The sequence below is a fragment of the Miniopterus schreibersii genome (genome assembly GCF_964146895.1).
Source record: "Miniopterus schreibersii genome assembly, chromosome: 12".
NCBI lineage: Eukaryota > Metazoa > Chordata > Mammalia > Chiroptera > Miniopteridae > Miniopterus > Miniopterus schreibersii.
Window position 1 is genome coordinate 11,543,111 of NC_138112.1, and position 19,658 is coordinate 11,562,768.

The 19,658-nt window shown below is 40.0% G+C and overlaps 1 pseudogene across 1 annotated transcript; it reads left to right on the plus strand.

Moving 5' to 3' along the window:
- Nucleotides 1-220: 220 nt before the first annotated feature.
- Nucleotides 221-4,029, plus strand: LOC308564937 (S-formylglutathione hydrolase pseudogene; annotated as a pseudogene). The gene is made up of 3 exons: nt 221-256; nt 3,005-3,179; nt 3,241-4,029. The product of its transcript is annotated as an S-formylglutathione hydrolase pseudogene (transcript).
- The last annotated feature ends 15,629 nt before the right edge of the window (nt 4,030-19,658 follow it).

Consider the following 19,658-nt stretch of genomic DNA (forward strand, 5'->3'; position numbering starts at 1 on the left):
AATTCCCCCTCAAAAATGGATCACAAATTCCAAATACGAACATGTAGACACACACAGACACACCCACTGCTTCACCTCTAAATCCCTAAACAAACGCCTTTTTATTTTGCCTATTCAAATACATCTGAATTTTTAAAAATTATTCCCTTGTGATTTTACATTTTATCTATAACTCTAACATATATGTAGACTAAAAGCAAAAATTAAGCCTTCTGGTGCCATGGGAGTGGACAGGAAAGGTGAGGAAAGAGAAGAGGTAAGGTGGAGCTTGTAGGAGTCTCTGACAGGTTAGGTCCATACAATCATTTTCTAAGCATCTTGCTTAAGTAGTTTGGATAGACTTTGCTTCAACTCACACTGTTTCTTTTTCAATTTTCCCAAAATTATGCCATAAATTCATTAACTATTTATTAACCCAATACCATCCCAAGACACTTTTAACCTGTCTAGAACTTCTCTGGTGTATGGCCGGTGTTGATAGAAAATACAGAGGGAATACAGAAGAAGGGCCTTGCCTCATCTGCACCTTTTCAAGGTGACTCAGCTTTTCACATCCACAAACTAGGCTAACAAGGCCCCAGTAAACAAGTAAAGCTTCCACCTCCCTAAACCACTGAACTATCCATGGACTAGACCTTAGTCATCTTCTTTCCCTTCCCCTTCTCTCCTCCTTCCATCTCGCTCTGTCCTCAAACATGCTGCACCATAAACAAACGATACTCTCGGAGAGTCTAGGGAGGACCCTGGGCAAGGAGAGGGAGGGCTTATCTTCTTTCCCCACATGATCGCTTTAGTGGAATCTATCTGTTAACACACTGAGCCTTGCCTACGGAAGAGAACACTGGGATCAAGCACATTTGGGGCAGAAGGGGTGTAGACTAGATGCTAGAGTTCAAAAATCCAAAAAAGTTCTCAGTAATAGCTTCATGGTCCTTCTTCTTACCTTACACATTTATTTTGATGTTAAAGAAAAGACAGAAGCTTTGGGAGCTACCTTATGGTTTCCTATTCTAAAATGGGAAACTGTTTTGGTTTAGGTTAGTCTTCACGACAATTTAAGAGGATTGACATTGAAGCAATTGGCATTGCTTGTTACAAAACCTTCTACCCTGCCCATTTTACTCGGCTGTACTCTAACATTTTCTACTCCTCTGCTGATTGAAAAGTCTTAAAGGCCAGAGACTACAATAATTAGCATTACACTGACTAGAGCTCATGGAATATTTAAGGGATAGGATGGATCATGTTATCCCTAACTCAGCCTCCTGGCTCAGGACACCATCCAGTGCCCTGGAATGCGATCACCCTATTCAAGCGTCATGGTGATGGTGACCACAGCAAAAGGCAACCACTCTCTCAGGAGAAACCAGGAGGTCCCCTTCTAGTCAACACGCAGAATGCAAGGTGATGATTCATATAATCCCAGTGAGGCAATCATTAGACAATAGGACTTAAAGTTGAGCAGCAATTATGAGTCATAAGAGTCATGTTCTAAGATTGAATATCCAGGCTGTTTTGCTTGTCAGTTAAATAATGGGCAGCACACCTTATGTACAGATAAAAACAAATATCATTTTTATCATTTAAACACTCGATGCACAAATATATTTTAGTTTTATGACTATGGAGGAAATAAAATTAATCATACACATTTTCTTCAATTTCATAAGTCTTTTGTTTGCATTCCCAGGAGTTCTACTTATTTCCAAGTTAAATGCTCGCTCAAATATCACCTCCTAAATTATTGTGAATAGATATTTGAAGCGAGGACTGGAGAATACAGTTTTTCCCCACAGGAGGGCCTCTCCTAACATAATTGGCGTAAGAGTTGCTCTTGAGAGAACATGAAATCTGTTATCTCTAGGCAATCTAACTGATAAAACATCGTCACAATATTAGAAGAGATGCTTAGTAGCAAAAAGGGCGGAAGCTTAGAATCTCATTAATAAGCTACTATGATAGATAAAGCTTTCTCCTCATTTTTGGTAGGAAAAAAAATAGGCCACTTCTCTTTCTTAAACCTTTTTGACCTCTTCACGTAGCCTTTGGCAGGACTAACCTTTTTCTACCAGTCAACGTCGTTAGAAATTTTGTCTTCCCAAGAAGTGTCTCCCACATAGTGGCATCCAGTATACAGCTGATAAATGACTAGGTGAGTGACTTACTGCATTTCTTGACTTTGACATGCCAGGCTTGTGGTAGGTCCTTCATACAAACTTCTTGAACTGCTTTGACACTAATGTCAACACCTCTGTCAGAGCTGCTCCTCATGCCACCTGTTGATTTTGACAGTTGCCAAATAAACAACACTTGTATACACATCCCTACAGATATGACCCAGAAAGATTATTGTGTTGTGCCCTGGTTATTTAAGTCAAAGCTTTCTGCTTTGTAAAGATCACGAAACAGAATTCCTTCCCCAACACTGGTGGCTGCAGTGTCTTTACCAGTTTCATTTCAGCCATCAGAGTGCTCGATTGATATGCTTTAAAAACGGAAACTTAAAAATCATAACTCAACAGCACAATTAGCTATATGTGTTTTAAGTTACCTGCCGGGGACAAGAGGAATTCATTTGGCGTGTCTCGCTAAGTATTATTAGCACAGTAATGAAACCTGACTACACTTGCTTCTTAAATTTTACGAGTTATATAGTTAAACTTTGCATTGGATCACCTTAATCTTCTTGTTACTTGTTTAAACTATTTCTAAAAAGTATATTTCAATCCAGAAGTATAAAAGTTTTTAAAGTGTATTCTGATAATTACATGTACGAGAATTAATAGCCCAACTTCTTTGAAATACTAGTTCAGAAATTCATATAACTTGTAACTTTAAAAAAAAAAAATCTTGCCTGCCTGCTGCTTCAAATGGTAACCAACTCATCATGTTCCTGGGATGCTCACAAAAAAATGAGGCGTGGAGTAACCATTTCACAATAGACACTCATATTAAATCACTATGTTGGACACATTAAGCTAATACAATGTTATATGTCAATTAGATCGCAGTAAAACTGGGGGAAACGTGGAGGCCCCTGACTGCAGCTTCTCTCCCCGTGGCTGCCTCTAGGGATCGTCTCTCCTTTGGTGTAGACAAAAGGCAAGCAGCTGTTGGACAGGAAAAGGAAGGCACTGAAACAGATTCCCAGCAACAAGAGCTTCGGGGTCAGCAGAGAGGTTTGTTGTTGTGTTTTTTACTCTATTTTTATTATTTCTAATGTATCTTTATTGTTGAAAGTATTACAGATGTTTTCAACGTGGCAGTGTGGAACGGAACTGCACAAGGAAATTTGCTGTCTCCCTACCATCAAAGGCCGAAACTGGAAAAGGCCGCACCATATTGGCTGCCTGGCTTAACGTGACAGAAAAGAATTTTATAGCAAAATCCGGTTATCGTTATCAGGCTCCCTCAGAGCATGGCCTTGTCACCGCTCCAGACACCAGCCCTTGCGGCTGCTGTGTTAAAGGAGGGCCTGGGAGCTGGGACTTGGGCACTGGTGCTGGGTTTTATGCAGATGCCACTGAAGATCCTTGGAAAACTGACCGTAGAATGTTCTCTTAGGTAACTGAGGAGCTTCCCCAACTCAAATGCCGGTTTCCCAGGGGACCCCGACAGGGTGTTTCTTTTTCACCACTCCGTGGGAGGCCAGGGAGCTCTGATTTTTGCCTTAAAGAATGCTGGAAAATATAAATATGGTTCAGCATTTGCTCCAATTTACAATTCAGTGCTCTGTCCTTGGGGCAAAAGAAAAACCTTTAGTGAATATTTAGGAACGGATCGAAATAAATGGAAGGCTTATGATGACCCATCTCGTCCAGTCTTATCTCGGTTCTCAGCTGGTCATACTAATTGATCAAGGAAAAGACCAGTTTCTTTCTGATGGACAGTTGCTACCTGATAATGCCATAACTGGCTCTACAGAAAAGAGAATCCCTATTGTTTTTAGATTACAAGGGGGTTAGTCATCATAGCTACTACTTCATTGCAACCTTTCTTACCGATCATGCAAAATACCTAAATGCTTGAAAAACCTTAGATAAGAGAATTTCTTTAGGATTATAAAAATTGTAATAAACAGAATTGTAGGGGAAAATATTTCAAAACATTGTATTTCATAATGCTAAAAATGTTTCATTCTATAATTGAATTGCCTTCTGAATAAATATATAAAACCTGAAAGAAAAAAATACTGGGGGAAAAATGAGGGTGGAGTGATGATATACTGACCCTGTTTCTCTGTCAACGTTCGAGAATGACAGTCTTGAAGGACTACCAGTGACTCAGAATCCCTGAAGATGTTCCTTTAAGGGCTCGCTGTCCTGGGCATCGATAATGCACCGAATTGGAGCACAGGGAGAAATTGTGCCATTGCCAATGGAAGCGGGGATGCTGAGGAACCTAATGCAACATTAATACATATGTATCACCGAAGGAGTTAGTAACTGGGATAACTTTATGTCTGGCTGAGGTTGCCCAAGAAGAAGCAGCACTTCTATTTAATACAAAACACTAAAATATAAAGGAATTATGTGTAAGGAATAGACTTGCATTATTTAGTTCTCCAGACAAATGTAACTTCAGTTCAATATTACCTAATAATGAAAAGTTAATATATTTATTGCTTTTTGTGTATTGGGAAGAGAGATCCACACTCATAGTCAGCTTTTCCACTTACTGTCAGTATATCCTTGGTATATCCTTAGATGAGTTACTTAAGTTCTATGAGATTCAGTTTCCTCATCTTTAAAATGAGGGTAATAAAATCAACCTCACAAATACAGTGCCTAGTGTACCTAGAGCTCAATAAATGTTCATTCTTCCGTTAAACTTAAAAATATTTTTACAAGCTCTAGTAAAATAGAAACAAAAGTCAGATTTTACTTCTGCAAAGTCAAAAGTCATTAATAAATTTATTGAATTCATGCATCATATTGTGAAAGAACTTAGAAAGACAAAAAAGAAGTAAATGTTCTGGTTCTAGAGCCATGAAATGTTAGTGAAGACAAACAAACAAGTCTCTGATTTTTGAGAAAGACTCAGTAGCCCTGGCTGGGTAGCTCAGTTGCTTAGGGCATTGTTCCTATCCTCCAGGGTTGCAGGTTCAGTCCCTGGTCAGGGCGCATACAAGAATCAACCAGTGACTGCATGGATAAGTGGAACAACAAATCAATATTTCTGTCTCACTCTTTCTCTTTCTCTCCTCTCTCCCTTCCTCTCTCTCTCTAAAATCAATAAATTTTAAAAAAGAAGAAAAAAAAGAATCCTTGCCGTGGGGAAAACAAGACTCAGTAAAGGAGCAATACAGTGCAATAGAAAATAAGAAAAGGTTTTGGAATTAGAGACAACTAGGGTCACATCCTAGTTCCTTTATTGGTTGTGTGACCTTAGGCAAGAAACCTAATATCTTTAAGGCTCATTTTCTTCATTGTCAAGACAAGGAGAATATCATATTTCATTGAACCTAATATTCTGTATATCGTAAGACTCATCTTTCACATACAAGAAAACACTGCGAATTAGACACAATGCTTTCTTATAATGTAGAATTTTTATTTTATACTTTTTAAAAGAGCTCCTTTAAATATATTTAAATAGATTTTAATTATATCACCCTGACGCACAGATAAAAAGAAAAACTTAGCAAAATGAACTATTTAATGTATTGCTCGAATTTTACTTAGGGAGACCCCTCTAAATCACTTTTGACTCAGAGTCATAGATGTCCCTATTTTTCTGCACAATATTGACCACTGTGCCATCAAGAACATCGGTAATGCTTATTTCTTAAAAGATGCCGCCACTGTTGCTCCTAGGATTTTCTTCCAAGTCATGCCTTGATGCTGCCACTTTCACGAGACCAGAGTAACAACCCAGCTTGCTCCCAAGCAGGCAATGACAACTGGCGTCATGACTGCTGTCTTTCTGACAGTAGCTGCAAGACATCAGGCACCATCTGATGTGTCCTGATTTCAAAGATGCTAAGTGGGGAAAAATGAGCATCTTCGAATTGCAAGATTTAGATAATATCTTCTCTTCATAGAACTACTATAAGGATTAATAAGAAAATTACATAAATAAATGGTAGCTATTATATTACAGGGAAATGAGAAAATGCACCACTTTTTTTTTTTTTTTAATATATCTTTATTGATTTCAGAGAGAGGAAGGGAGAGGGAGAGAGAGAGAGGAACATCAATGATGAGAGAGTCATTGATCGGCTGCCTCCTGCAGGCCCCCGACCGGGGATCGAGCCCGCCACCCGGGCATGTGCCCTGATCTCCTGGATCCTAGGCTGACCCTCAACCGCTGAGCCACGCCCGGCTGAGCTGCACCACTTCTGATCTGGGCTCCTCATCATGTTCTTGGGATGCTCCTAAGTACTGAATTCACTTATTCAAATCCTCGTGTATTGGAGTCCTTTTTGAGGATCGGCATTTTGCACCTGATGGCCTTTGCAAGTCGAAAGTAAGTATTGCCAAATAGGAGATTCATTCCAGTCTCATAGTCCCTCCCTCAACAGGAAAAAACAAAACAGCAAAAGCCTTCTGGTCTCATAAAATCATGGAGAGATCACCAGAGCCTGGCCCTCTTTGGCCCTTTGGCTCCTCAACTCCGCAGCTCTCCTGGGTATCACCATCGTCATCACGGCCCTTGGGCCTGCAGATCATTCCCAGTTTACCTTTAGAAAGCCGCTTCAGGCAAGTGGCAAAGAGTGTGTCCGTGAAAATACCAAAACTTCTTTCAGGGGTAAATGAAAAACAGTTGAAAGAATTACTTGGGATTTCTAGAAGACAAAAGCCAACAGCGGTGTGATGACACCACCTGAGCTTCCTTCTTCCACTCAGTTCTTCAGTGAGAGGGTGAGAGGTCTGAGGATCAGGTTGATCTAAAACAGGAAGGGAAGGGAGAGAAACGCCTCTGGACTTTTCTGCAGAGGGTTAAAGCCACAGTGCAAGGCTGAGCCTCTCATACCCCAGCTGCTCAGGAAACCACATGCTCTCTCGCAAGCTCTATAATTTGTCCTAATTGTTCAGGCAGCTCCCCAAATAAAGCTGGACCAGAGCAAATGAGTCAAACCAAAAACCTTCTTGGGATGGAAATGTTAAGGGGAAATCAGCAAAGGGTAGGGGGATAATGGGTGGGTCAGGGAAGGATGACCAGGCTCACAACAGGCAGGACAGTATTGAATAGGACAAAGTTCTTCAATCTTGCACTACTGACACCCTAGACTTAATAATTTTTTGTTTGGGTGGCTGCCCTGCTCACTGAAGGATGTTTAACAGCATCACTGGTTTCTACCCTCTAGATACAAGTAGCACCCCTCCTATACCCACCTTCACTCCTGGGTTGAGATGGTCGAAAGTATCTCTAGACATCATTAATGTGCCTGGGAGGCAAAACTGCACTTGGTTAAGAACCACTTACCTAGAATAATGTTAACAAGTCAAAGATCATGGATGGTTGTGAGATACCAAGAGCCCAAAAGGAGTCTGCATGTGCAAGACTAATTCAAGCAGGAATAACTTTCAGGGACAGGGGTTATGTGTCTCAGCCCTCACCCTAGGCCAGATCGTTCATTCTCTCTCTCTCTCTCTCTCTCTCTCTCTCTCTCTCTCTCTCTCTCTCTCTCTCTCATGAATTGAGGATAAAACTTGGGCCTGCAGAGAGCAGCCCTGTAAGACAGAAGCCTTTGCAACCTATGCTCAAGCACTCTCCTCTACCATCAAAGACAGGAGCAGCCCAATTCTCCTAGCTGCTCCGGGAAGGAGCTGCAGAAAAGCCTAAAGCGCTCCTCCTTCTGGACCCAGCCAACGTGCCTTCACCGCGAGCCAGGGACACTTAAGAAGAGCCAAGTTTAACAGTGGGGTACTTGAAGCTTCCTGTATTTCCAGAGTTTTATTAGCTTGTCCTGAATGTCGATTTGAGAATTCAGTAATTACGAAAGCCCCTTTCTCTCGCACTACCATGTTATGAGGTGACGAGCAGCACCTTCCAAATTTTTACTTTAGGAAAGTACAGTTTGAACACCAAAAAACCTGGTTGTGGTTATAAACTTTATTGTGTATAAGTATTACCTTACAGTGCTTATTAAAATGCAGATTCCTTAAGTACATTTAATGAAATGTTATTCAGCCTTAGAAAAGAAGGCAATTCTGACACATGCTACAACACGGATGAACCTTGAAGACATTCTGCTAGTGAAATAAGCTAATCACACAAAAACAAATACTATGTGATTCCACTTTTATGAGGTACCTCATGTAGTCAAATTCATAGAGACAGAAAGTAAAATGACCACTGTCAGGGCTGAGGTTGGTTGGGGAAGGGGGAGTTATTGTTTAGTGAATATGGTTTTAGTTTTGCAAAATGAAGAGTCCTGGAAATAGACGGTGGTGATGGTTGTACAAAAATGTGAATATACTTAATTCCAATGACTGCACACTTATGGTTACAGTGGTCAGTTTTATGTTATACTTATTTTACCACAGTTAAAAATAAATTTTAAAACACTAAATAAAAAATGCTGCTACTTGGTTACCACCAGTGACTCTGAGTTCAGTTGGTCTGAATGGGCCCAGATATTTTCATTTTTAATAAGTAACCCAGGTGATTCTTATCTTTAGATAATCCTTTCAGAAATACTAGTTTATAAAGGAGATAAAACATAAGGATGTACTGAGGTCAATTAGAAATGCATGATTTGCCAGAAATATCAGGATACATTTTCTTCAACGAAGACAAGATTTTAAAAATTGGCTCATGGGGAGAGCTCTGGGAAATAATAGGACAGAGTCCCAGGGCTAAAGAAATGCCCCTAGATTTGATCTAAGAGGAGGTAATTAGCAGACACATGTGATCTTGTTTGGTGTAACTGTGGGTGGAGGCATGAAAGATTAGTGAAGGGGAGGGATTCCTCATGTGTGTAAATCACAGTGTGAGGAAAGTGGGTAATTGCTTGGCATTTAGGTAATTACACATGCAAACGAGAAGAGCATGTATATATGAGCCAAACAAAACAAAGACAATTATTAGCACATTCTAGAGCCACCATGCCAGTCGTACCACCATTTCCAGCTGCCCAGATGTAAGTACCAGCAATGACATGGTTTCCAATCATTTGATACTCTGTTGGGTATGTGTAGAGCAAAAATGTTTTGTTTGGAGGGGATTTCGTACATTGAGGAAAAATTATGATGGAATCTTTTCCACTGGACTTTATATTTTCCCCACACTAAGAACCACATGACATTTATTAAATATAGGTCTAAGTAAGTTTTTAAAATAATTCTTATTCTCAATGTTGATATGGAGTGGGAGTTCTAGAATTCTAGAATTAGAATCTTTCAGTTCTTCCAGCTCTTCAAGGCATGTGAGTGACAAGCAGATGGTAAAAGGGACAAACAGAAACAAGGCTCTTCCTCCTTTTCTCTAAAATCTTATGTTGGATAGAGATATTATCACTAGTAATATTTTGTATTTTTGTGGTATCAGTCTATTGTCTGGATTAGCTTCTGTTTGTTCTCAGATTCATACTTCAAAGTATTTTTAGAGAACCTCTATTTTTAAGCCTCCTAGTCTCTCCTATTCCTTGTGAGCCTCAATTTGATGCCTTTTAGGTGGCCACCATGAAAAGCCCATCATTTAAGATGTTTGCAGTCTGTGATGGTAAAGGGAAATGCTCTCAATGGTTCACAAATTTAAAAATCAAGTGTATACCCGGCAGGGAGTGGCTCAGCTGTTGAGCATCAACCTGGGATCCAGACGATCGGGGTTCAATTCCCGGTCAGGGCACATGCCTGGGTTGCGGGCTCGATCCCCAATTGGGAGTGTGCAGGGGGCAGCCGATCAATGACTCTCTCATCAGTGATGTTTCTATCTCTTTCTCCCTCTCCTTTCCTCTCTCTGAAATCAATAAAGGTATACTTAAAAATACATATATTTTTTTTAAAAATCAAGTGGTATGAAAAAATTGAACCTAGAGCCAAATGTGTGAGTTTAAAATAAAAATAATTAAGATATGATTCTTGCTTCACAGAGTTTACCATCTAGCTAAGGGAGAGAGGCATGTAAACAAAAAGAGCAGTAAAGAATTAATTCTAGGTGCTGTGATAAAGGTCTGTATGTGTAGACTGAGGCGTGAGGGAGGGTGTCAGCAGGCAGGGATGGATCATATGGGGAAAGGTGGGGAAAGTCTTCATATGCAAAGTGAGTCTTGAACTAAGTTTTTAGTATGAAACTTTGTCTTTAAAAGGCTTAAAATCAAGACATTTACAATCTCATTAGAGTCCAAATTAAAAATATATGAATAAATAGTGAATAATTTAGTATTAAGTTGTGTGGGACTGATTAATAGGTCAAAACGCTTTTGGAAAAGTGGGGCAGGTGGGTTGGAACAGGTGATTTATAAAGGAAGCAAAGTTGAGCCAAGCCTTAGGATGGGTAAGATATAGATAAGGACAGTGGGGGGAGGGGGAAGCACAAGGCAGAGGAAGACTATGAACAAGGACCTAGACCTCAAGGAAACCAGCTGACTGGAGTGGAGGGACAACAGGCTTTAGAGACAGGCAGTTTGAGGTGTCATGTAGAAGATGACATCCATGTCTTACAGATTCCTGATCAGGGGAGTCATATGCAGAAAGCAGTGTTTTAGGAAAACAAGTCTAGTTTCTATTTTGAAAGTGAACTGCAAAGGGCTTGGAGTGGAGGCTGGGAGGCCAGCGCTGAGGCTGGTGCGACCCTCCAGGAGGAAGGGTGGTGGGCCTTCAAAGGGGCAGCCGATCTGAATTGGGTGGGAAGGGACTGCTGGTTGCTGTCAGTCACTGCCAGTCACTGCCTCCGATGCCGAGATAGAACCTCTGCATTTCTATTCATACTTTTCAGAATGATTCGTGATCACATACATACACCGTATGATGGTCATGGCAAGTAACTTTGTCTATTCTGATCAGCCCGAGGAGCTGAGCAGCTTTTCAAAGGACACAGAGTGAGCAATGAGTGGAGCACGTCTCAGAACAAAGCTTGTCTCAATCCGCATCACTCCTGTGTAGGGCTTCTCGGCCTCAGCTCTATTGACATTTGGGACCAGATCATTCTTTTTTGTAAGGGGCTGGGTTGCACATTGTAGGACTGTCGGCAGCATCTCTGACCTCTGCACTCTCCCCAGTTTTGACAATGAAAATGAGAATATTTGCTGAGTACAGAAGGAAGGAGTCCTTTGTGATTTTCTGCAGGTCCTTCCCAGCAGCTAGAATTGGGCTGCCACTTACCTTTGACGGTAGAGGAAAGTGCTTAAGCAAAGATCGCAGAGCCATCTATCTTAGACGGCTACTCTCTTTGCTAAATGTTCTCCAGAGGCGGCAAAATCACCCTCAGTTGAGAACCTCTGCATGAGCAATGTATCATGCAGTTTAATTTTTATAAGAGTAACGTCTCCTCCTATGCTTTACAGAGGCAGATAACTTTGCATTGCTTTTACTGTAAACCTCAGGCTACTGCTGCTCAGACACTGAGTCTTTGAAGGATGAGAAGAACCCAAGCTGCAGAGTCCCTGCTTTCCTGTTCAGTTCATTTTGGAAATAGTAGCTACAGTTCATTAGCAGTGAAAGGTTCTCGACCTTGAAGCAACTTTTCAAGCTGCTCCACCATGGCTCCGGCTGCCTCGGGAACTTTGGGGAGCACTGCTTTCATGCTCTGCTCCCAGAAGTCTTTTTTCTACTGCCTGAAACACCACGTCCACCCCTGTGACCTAGCCCTTGGAGAATGTCCTTCTGTCCATTGACCTCTTCTTTACTCCCAGTCCCTTCCAAGAGAGTCCAGTCCAAATCAGCTCCATGCAGCTCAGCTTTACCTCTCTGCGATTTCTGAAACCCTTATTAACTTTACCAAAATATTCTATACATTTACAGACTTTCTTTGAGCATTTCTTCCCTCTTTACCCAAAACCTGATTTTGTTCTCATAACCTGGATTTCCTCCTTGAACAGAAGCAGTAGCCACTTCTTGTGTTGCGTTCTTCCCTTTACGCCTGGGGTCTCAGGTCCCCCCGTTACTGGCACCCTCCACATCCACTTCCAGACCAGTTTTCGGGCCACCATTCCTCAGTGTCCTCTTCTTTAAAAGTCCTCTTCTCGACATTCCTGTGGCTGTTCCATCTTATCGTCTATAAACCAGGACACTTGCTTCTAGAAAAGGGATTGGGGTGCAGACCTCCTCAATATGAAAATTTTTCCTTAGAGTTCTAATTTTCAATAATAATATTCATAAAATAAATACGAAAGTCACTAAGGATGAGAGTAACGAGTGGAGAATGAACTGAGAGGAAGGAAAATAGGTTCTCTTTCATCAGGAAAGACATTCAGCCCTTTCCCAGATTAAATACAGCAAAAATAACTGCCTACCTCCAAAAATTGGCCTAAAGCAGATCAAGGGCCATCAGAACATCTTTTTTCTGCCCTGGATCACTAGATACAACTCAGATGTATATTTACTTATGGACAATAGCCTCCTTATACTTCCCCAACATTATTCCAGAATCCCAGCCATCGTTCGCCTTGAATTTCTAAATCTGAACTTGCTTCTTCTAGAAGCATCCTCTCTTTCCTGCAGGTAATCCTTAAGGAAGCCTTGCTCCTTATGGTAATTAGGTGTTATTAGGAACTGCTCTCTCCACCCACAGGTGGACATCATATTTGTCACAGGATTCAGAGTCACATGGAGCAAACAGGCTATAAATCAGGACGGAGTGGCTGTGTCTTGCATGTGTCTACAATTCCTTTGACCTAGTGCTGTCCTGCTGGACTAAACTTAAGCTTTATATTTTAAGAAGTTTGAGTTAATAATGACTTTATGTTTGATACATTGAGTTTATATTTTGACTATTTCTTAGACTACTGGGGTGAAGATGGGGAGGTTTATAATTTTATTAACATAGACAAAAACAGTGAAATATAATTTTTTGAAGTAAAATTCATGTAACATAAAATTAGTCATTTTAAATAGAAAAATTCAGTGGCATTTAGTACACCTACAATGTTGTACAACCAGCCCCTCTGTCTAGTTTCAAAATATTTTAGCACCCTGCAAGGAAATCACACCCACTGAAATATAATTTTGAAACCAGCCTGGGAAATGATATACTATTTGCACAGTATTTGTAGCAGGCATTGGCTTTCTACTTGCTTTTCATATCTTACTGATCCCTTATAACCCACTTTGTGTTAAAGACAGTTTTAGTGAAGTTCAGGTCCAAAGACCACAGTCAGTGAGTTACACAGAATAAAACTTTCCTAGCCCAGATAACCTGTCTTTCTGGAAAGTTGATGAGTAACATGAATCTGTATAGAATACACTCTTCAAAATGAGAGGTGTAGGAGATGGGGGCAAATAACTGCTTGAAATGACCAAGATAGAAACTTGGAAGAAATTAAACTAAAAAGAGCAACTAGAATAGAAAGGTAAAGAACAGTGCTTGGCACATGGCAGGTGCTCAAAAAATGTTTGCTGAATGAATAAATGAACAAAATAGCCCTAAATGAATGAATGAAATAACCCAGAATGGGTGGGTGGGTGGATGGATGGATGAATGGACGGATGGATGGATGCATGCATGCACTGAAAACGGATCTAGTATGCAAGGAGTAGTGTTTCAATGAGCATGTGATAAGCCATGAGAGGAAGCACATTAAATGTTTACTATGTCACTGCAGTTGGACCAGCCTGAAAAACAAATAGGGAAGAGATGTAAAGAGCCTGTTATTTTGTATTCAAATATTTACACTTAAGGCAAAAAGATCAAAGTCTCCATAGCTTTGCTGTTTATCATAAAGATTTGAAATTATGGAAATATTTTATATCTAGGAAAAACAGCTTTGAGAAATAAATGTTAATTGAATTTGAGTACTTAAGGTTTTAAAAAAGGCCTAGAAATAGAAGGGCATCTGTTATTATATAAATTGTTGTTTATAAGCTTGGATTGCTCTCCAGGTAGTCATAAGTTTACATGACCTTTCTTAGTCAGTCTTGGGGATACTATTTCTGGTTTGCATTTCTTTATATGTAAGTGCATTTTCTCCCATATGACTATTAGTTGAAGTATGCTATTAATTTTTTTAAAATCATCTATCTAGTAAACCTCTTGACTAGAAGAATGCCTGATATGATACATGCCATCATGTGATTATTTGTATTATAACAGAGGTAATTTGAAGCACTGGCATATTTTTATCTACACAATAATTAGTTTAATAGGATTTAGCAAGACTTAGAAGTTACTCTATTCCAAGAGAGTTTTCATTCTGCTTGATGACACTCTAGATATTTAAACACAGGGACAACAAGCCTATATGGCATATTTTTACCATTAGCAGGATTATTCTATCAACTGAGGGGAGCCCCTCCATTGCAGACAATTCTTTCTCATCCACAGGCTCAGCTAGAGGATTTAGCATGTTTCTCAATGCACAGCAACAACTTTCTTTCAACTGCTCATATTTAGAAACTGAAGTGTCATTATTCAGTTTGAAGGCACGTGATAGCATTGTACGTGTCATCCAACTTGCCTCTTGACAATTGTCTTAGCCAGTTTGGGCTGCTCTAACAAAATACCAGAGACCAGGTGGCCTATAAACAACAGAAATTGATTTCTCACTGATCTGGAAGCTGGTAAGTCCAAGGTCAAGGTGACAGGAGATCCAGTGTCTGGTGAGAACCACTTGCCGATTCATGGGCTGCAGTCTCTTCTCTGTGTCCTCGCAAGGAAGAGGCCCCTAGAGCTCCCTGGGCCTCTTTTCCAGAGCACCAATGCTATCGATGAGGGCTCCATCCTCAAGGCCCAGTCACCTCCGGAAGGCCCTGCCGCCTAATGCCATCACATTAGCAGTTAGGTTTGAACGTATGAACTTGGAGGGATGCAGGAGGGGCACAAACATTCAGCCTATAGCAACAGGAAACCTCTAACCATGTGAAACAACAAATATAACCAGGGAAAACAGTTGGGTGTCATGGCAAAGGTGATCTCAAATCCTGAAATTTGTGTGGCTTAGGTACCGTTTGAAGCTTGCCCCACATATCAGAACAAATGACTAGCAAAGGCAATGAAGGACCAAAAACTACTTAGAATGTATCCAAATTAAGTTACGGAGGTTAAGTTAAGGAGGCTATAATTAGTAGTTAGATCTGCTTAAAGTCTTCCAACCAGATGGTCCTGGTAATGAATTTAGAAACAAGAAATGAAATCACCAAACTCTCTTTAATGAAAAAGCATCTGCTTAAATCACAATACAGGTTTTGAAGAACTATATAATCTTGGTACTGTGCGAGTCACACTAAGGAGATAACTTTATCTAGCTTAAAATCCAGGTTTTTAAATCAAACAGAAAGAGGGGAAAAAATCCAAAAATATTCATAACTCTCTTTAACTACACAAAGAGAAATAACCTTCCAGTTTAGCCTGAGCCACCATTTGATTTGATGTAAACGATATGTTAATTAACCATATGGTTTAACTAATTAGAGATTAAAGAGGCTGCTGTGCACCAGTGGATGGCAAAAGGAGAATGTAAGCTTTCAATCTTCTCATTTCATTCTGCGTGGACATTTCTTCAAAGCTTGGAAGAAGCTCAGATCAGTCTTCATATTAGAATTTTCCTTTGCTCTTTCTGTCACACTCTCCTCTCCTGTCCATGCCTTTGATTTTGAAGAAGTGAGCTATTGAAATGTTTTTTAGCAATCTCCTGGGAGCGGGGATGGCATTCTGTCTCTCAGGCTGGCAGTAGTCATCAAAGCCTCTGTCCCATCCTCACTGTGTGTGCTCTCACCTTGCCTTTTTTTTTTTTTTTTTTTACTCATGAGAAGATTCCCCAACAACAAACAAAAATATTTATTTTCCAGGTGTCACTTGATGTGTCCATAGGATTGTTATTGAAAGGGCACTGTCTTCCTACTGAAAAGGCAACCACAATGGAAGTAGGCACAATGGCTCTAAGAAAGCCTTTCCAAAGAATGAATACTGTGAAGTGCCAGAACTGGTTACTGAGGTATTATAACAGCAATCACCTTATTCCTGTAAAACACTTTAACGTTCACACAGAACCTTCAAAATCATTTTTTTATCCCACGGGGTTGTGAAATCATCTTCTACAGAGGTCTTTCAGTAACAATATTAAGAGCCTTTATCAAACTATACGCAATGTGGTTACAACCGAGTTATGAACACGTGTATGTACACAGCTGCTCTCATAACTATATCTATACACACATATATAGACAAGAACTTTAGGGTGATATTCAAATATGGGAAAATGGTCCTTGAATGAGGGTGATAAGATTATAAATATTTTTTTTTTATCTCCAACCTCCTTTTATGCCCCCCCATGCCCCCTATTTACCACTGTCCAGAGGCATCAGGCCAGAGCGTGTCGACGTCTTCCCTGCCTCGGCCTCTGCTCGGAAAGCCCTTCTCCTGGTTGTCACCAAGGCTGAATCATCACCCCCCAGCCCCCGACTTAATGTCACTGTAGGGTGGTCCTCTGACCACCCCCTGTAAAGTTGTCTCCTTTTCTCCAAAATCACTCTCTGTTACATCACCCTATTCATTTTCTTCGCAGCACTTATATGCTTAGTTACTATTTTATTTATGTATCTACTTAGGCACGGTCTGTCTCTTCCCTCAGGAACGCAAGCTCCACGAGGACAGAGGCCTTGTTTGTCTCTGTACCTGTGTTGCCAGCACCCGGCTCAGGGCCTGACACATAGCAGGCTGAACAAATCCTAGGTGCCCTAAACCACCAAGCCTCATTACCTGGGCAGGGAACCCAATGGGTTATTTCTTGCATAAAGATGATGTAAGTTCAAAAAAATTTATAAATAGCATATGACTAATTTTTTACCCATATTTTATTCCAGTTTAAGCCACTTTGAGGTCATGTGTGCATTTATTTTCCCAGTTCTTCACATCTGACTTCTTAGCCTTCAGGTTCCAGCTCACCTGAGCCATTCCTGACCACCTCACTGGAGCCATGCCACACTCCACCCACCGCTCCCTTATTTTTGTTCATTTGTCACACTCTACATTTCTGCTGATTTGTTCCTTATTTTTTCTCCTGGGCCCATTCAATGTAATGTTTTCGAGTTCAGGAACATCTTTATGTTAGCACTATATACACAGTGTCTAGAACATTTCCCAGCACATTCTAGACATTCCTTAATTAATTGTTAAATGAATCAGTACACTGGTCACTTACAAGTATTCTCTCTTTAATTCTACTAGTTTTTAAATGGGTTTGTTTCCTTGGGATTTTTTCTAAGTAGACAATCATCATCTATAGTCAATTCTTTCTTTTCTGAGTTACACTCACTACTTTTTTTCTTTATTGTTTCAACTAGAACTAACAGAATGATGTTAGAAAATACAGGTAATACCAGGTATCTTTGATTCATTTTTACTTAATTAATTCACCATTAATTATGTCACTTTGTCTGGTACAAACATTGCTCACCACACCAAGGAAACATCCTTCTAATCCTAGGAATTAGGGTTTTAAATTTAATTTAAATTTAAGTTTAATTTAATTTAGTTCAAACAAAACAATCTTGAATTTTATGAAAGACCTTTTGATCCTAAGGTATTCTTTCTTTGAAATACTAAGGTAAACTATGTTAATGTGATAATATTCTTGCATTTCTAGAATAAACTCTGCTTAGTCATTTCATATATTTCTATCTTTGATTTACTAGCCGTTTTCTTAGGAATTTTTCTTTCATGTATAGTCACAAGGGGAACTGTACTGTGTTTTTGGTTTGTGTGTTTATTGACCTAGTTTTTCCAGGTGTTGCTTTCAGGATAACAGCAGATACACACAATGCCCTAGGAAACGTGTACTTCTTTTGAGTTTGGGAGCAGGGTCTTGGGTGTTCATACAAACCTTAGAGTCCACCGCCTTCCTCTTTCATCCTTCAGTTGCAGTGGGAACACTGAAAGCCCCTTGCAATGAGAATGTGAGGTGAGGCGGAATTGAATGTTTAGGACTGTGGTAAGTGTGCATTGCTCACTTCCTTTATTTAGTCAGGAATTTGGGGTTTTGCCAAGTAGATTTTGATATCTAGACCTCACATGTACTGAATTCTGACATGAAAGAACAGGAGGCTCTGGTCCCTTTGCTGTAAACAATATTTTGGGTTTCAGATGGGCTCAGTGACCTGTTTAAACACTTCGGAAGTCTTTATGAACCTTGCACAGTGTTTCTGTTACTCGAAGGGCTGTTATCCTAGGGAGCTCTATGCAGCCGTGTAAAGGGACCTTATAGAAGAGTATTTAACAATATATTACATATACATGAAAAGGGAGAATATATAAGAATATAAATTAAAATATTTTTAAAATAGTGGTTGGATTATAGATAATTGGTCTTTTTTTCTCTTTTCCATATTATTACATTTCTACATAATGATCATTATTTGAGGGATCAACCATGCCCTCCCTCCTCTATACAGGCAGCCCGTGACTAGAGTAACTGCCCAGCCTCTCTACCTGATCCTTACCTGTTCCTTCTTGGGGGAGAGGAAAGAGTAAATCTTTTGATTGGAGGATGGTAAGGGTATGAAATCCCATGATTCATGCTTTTTGACTGAGTGAGGCTAACCTTTGGAAAGCTTGAAGCACTTGGTGGGCATTCTCCCTGCCACCTTCCTATCACCGGTAATATCTGCTCCCCAGATCCAAATCTCCCTCTGGTGATCTATGCCAAGGGCTAGACTTGCTGGGGATGAGACTGGTGAGCCCACTGGCTGTCAACAAAGCCACATTCTCTATTAACTTACCAGTAATAAAGCTGAGATTTTCATCTCCATCTGTTTCACTCCTATGTTTTATTTTTCAATTGTCCCCAACCCGTAGTAAATAGGTATTACTTTTGTAGTAAAAAAAAAAAAAAAAGTTTCTTTTAAAATTGTAGGCTGCTGTGTATGTACATCATAGTAATAGGTACCATTTATTAAGCATCAACCTTGTTAATGGCTTTATTGCATCGTCTCAGAGAATTTTTACAAATAATCTTATAAGACTGGTTCTGTTATTATCATTGCTTTTTGTAGAAAACAAAAACAAACAAAAAAACTAACATTCAGAGGGTTTAAAATGCTGTTCTTCATGGAATATCTGTTCCATAATTGTGGATTCAGGACTGAAGCCTCAAGGAAAGCAAAAAGGGAGTTTTCTGTCTAGATTTGGACATCTATTCACTGAACTATTAGAATAGTGAAAATTGAAATGAACAACTGTGCAAACTCTCCCCTTCTCAGAGTTGTACACCTCTGTTTACTAATAAAGACTCGTTGCCAACATCTTATATTCAAGCTGACGTGTATTTGCTTGTTTAACTGAAAGTTACCACCCAAACTCACCCAAGAGCCTGCTGTTTGAAGAGAAGATAACCTCTGGAGAGAAAAAAACACATGATCCCCATGCTACAGAGATGATTTTTAAGGGACTACTGGGGGCATAAGTGACTTTAGGTGACAAAAATTCATACATTCAAGCAAGTATGTGATCAGCATTTTCTTGGCTGAGTGAATTGCCATGGAAGGGAAAAAACTAAGCCTTCTGTTGGGGATTTGGCCAACAGACTGGAGAAAACAGGAGACGAATGGAGATTTCTAAAG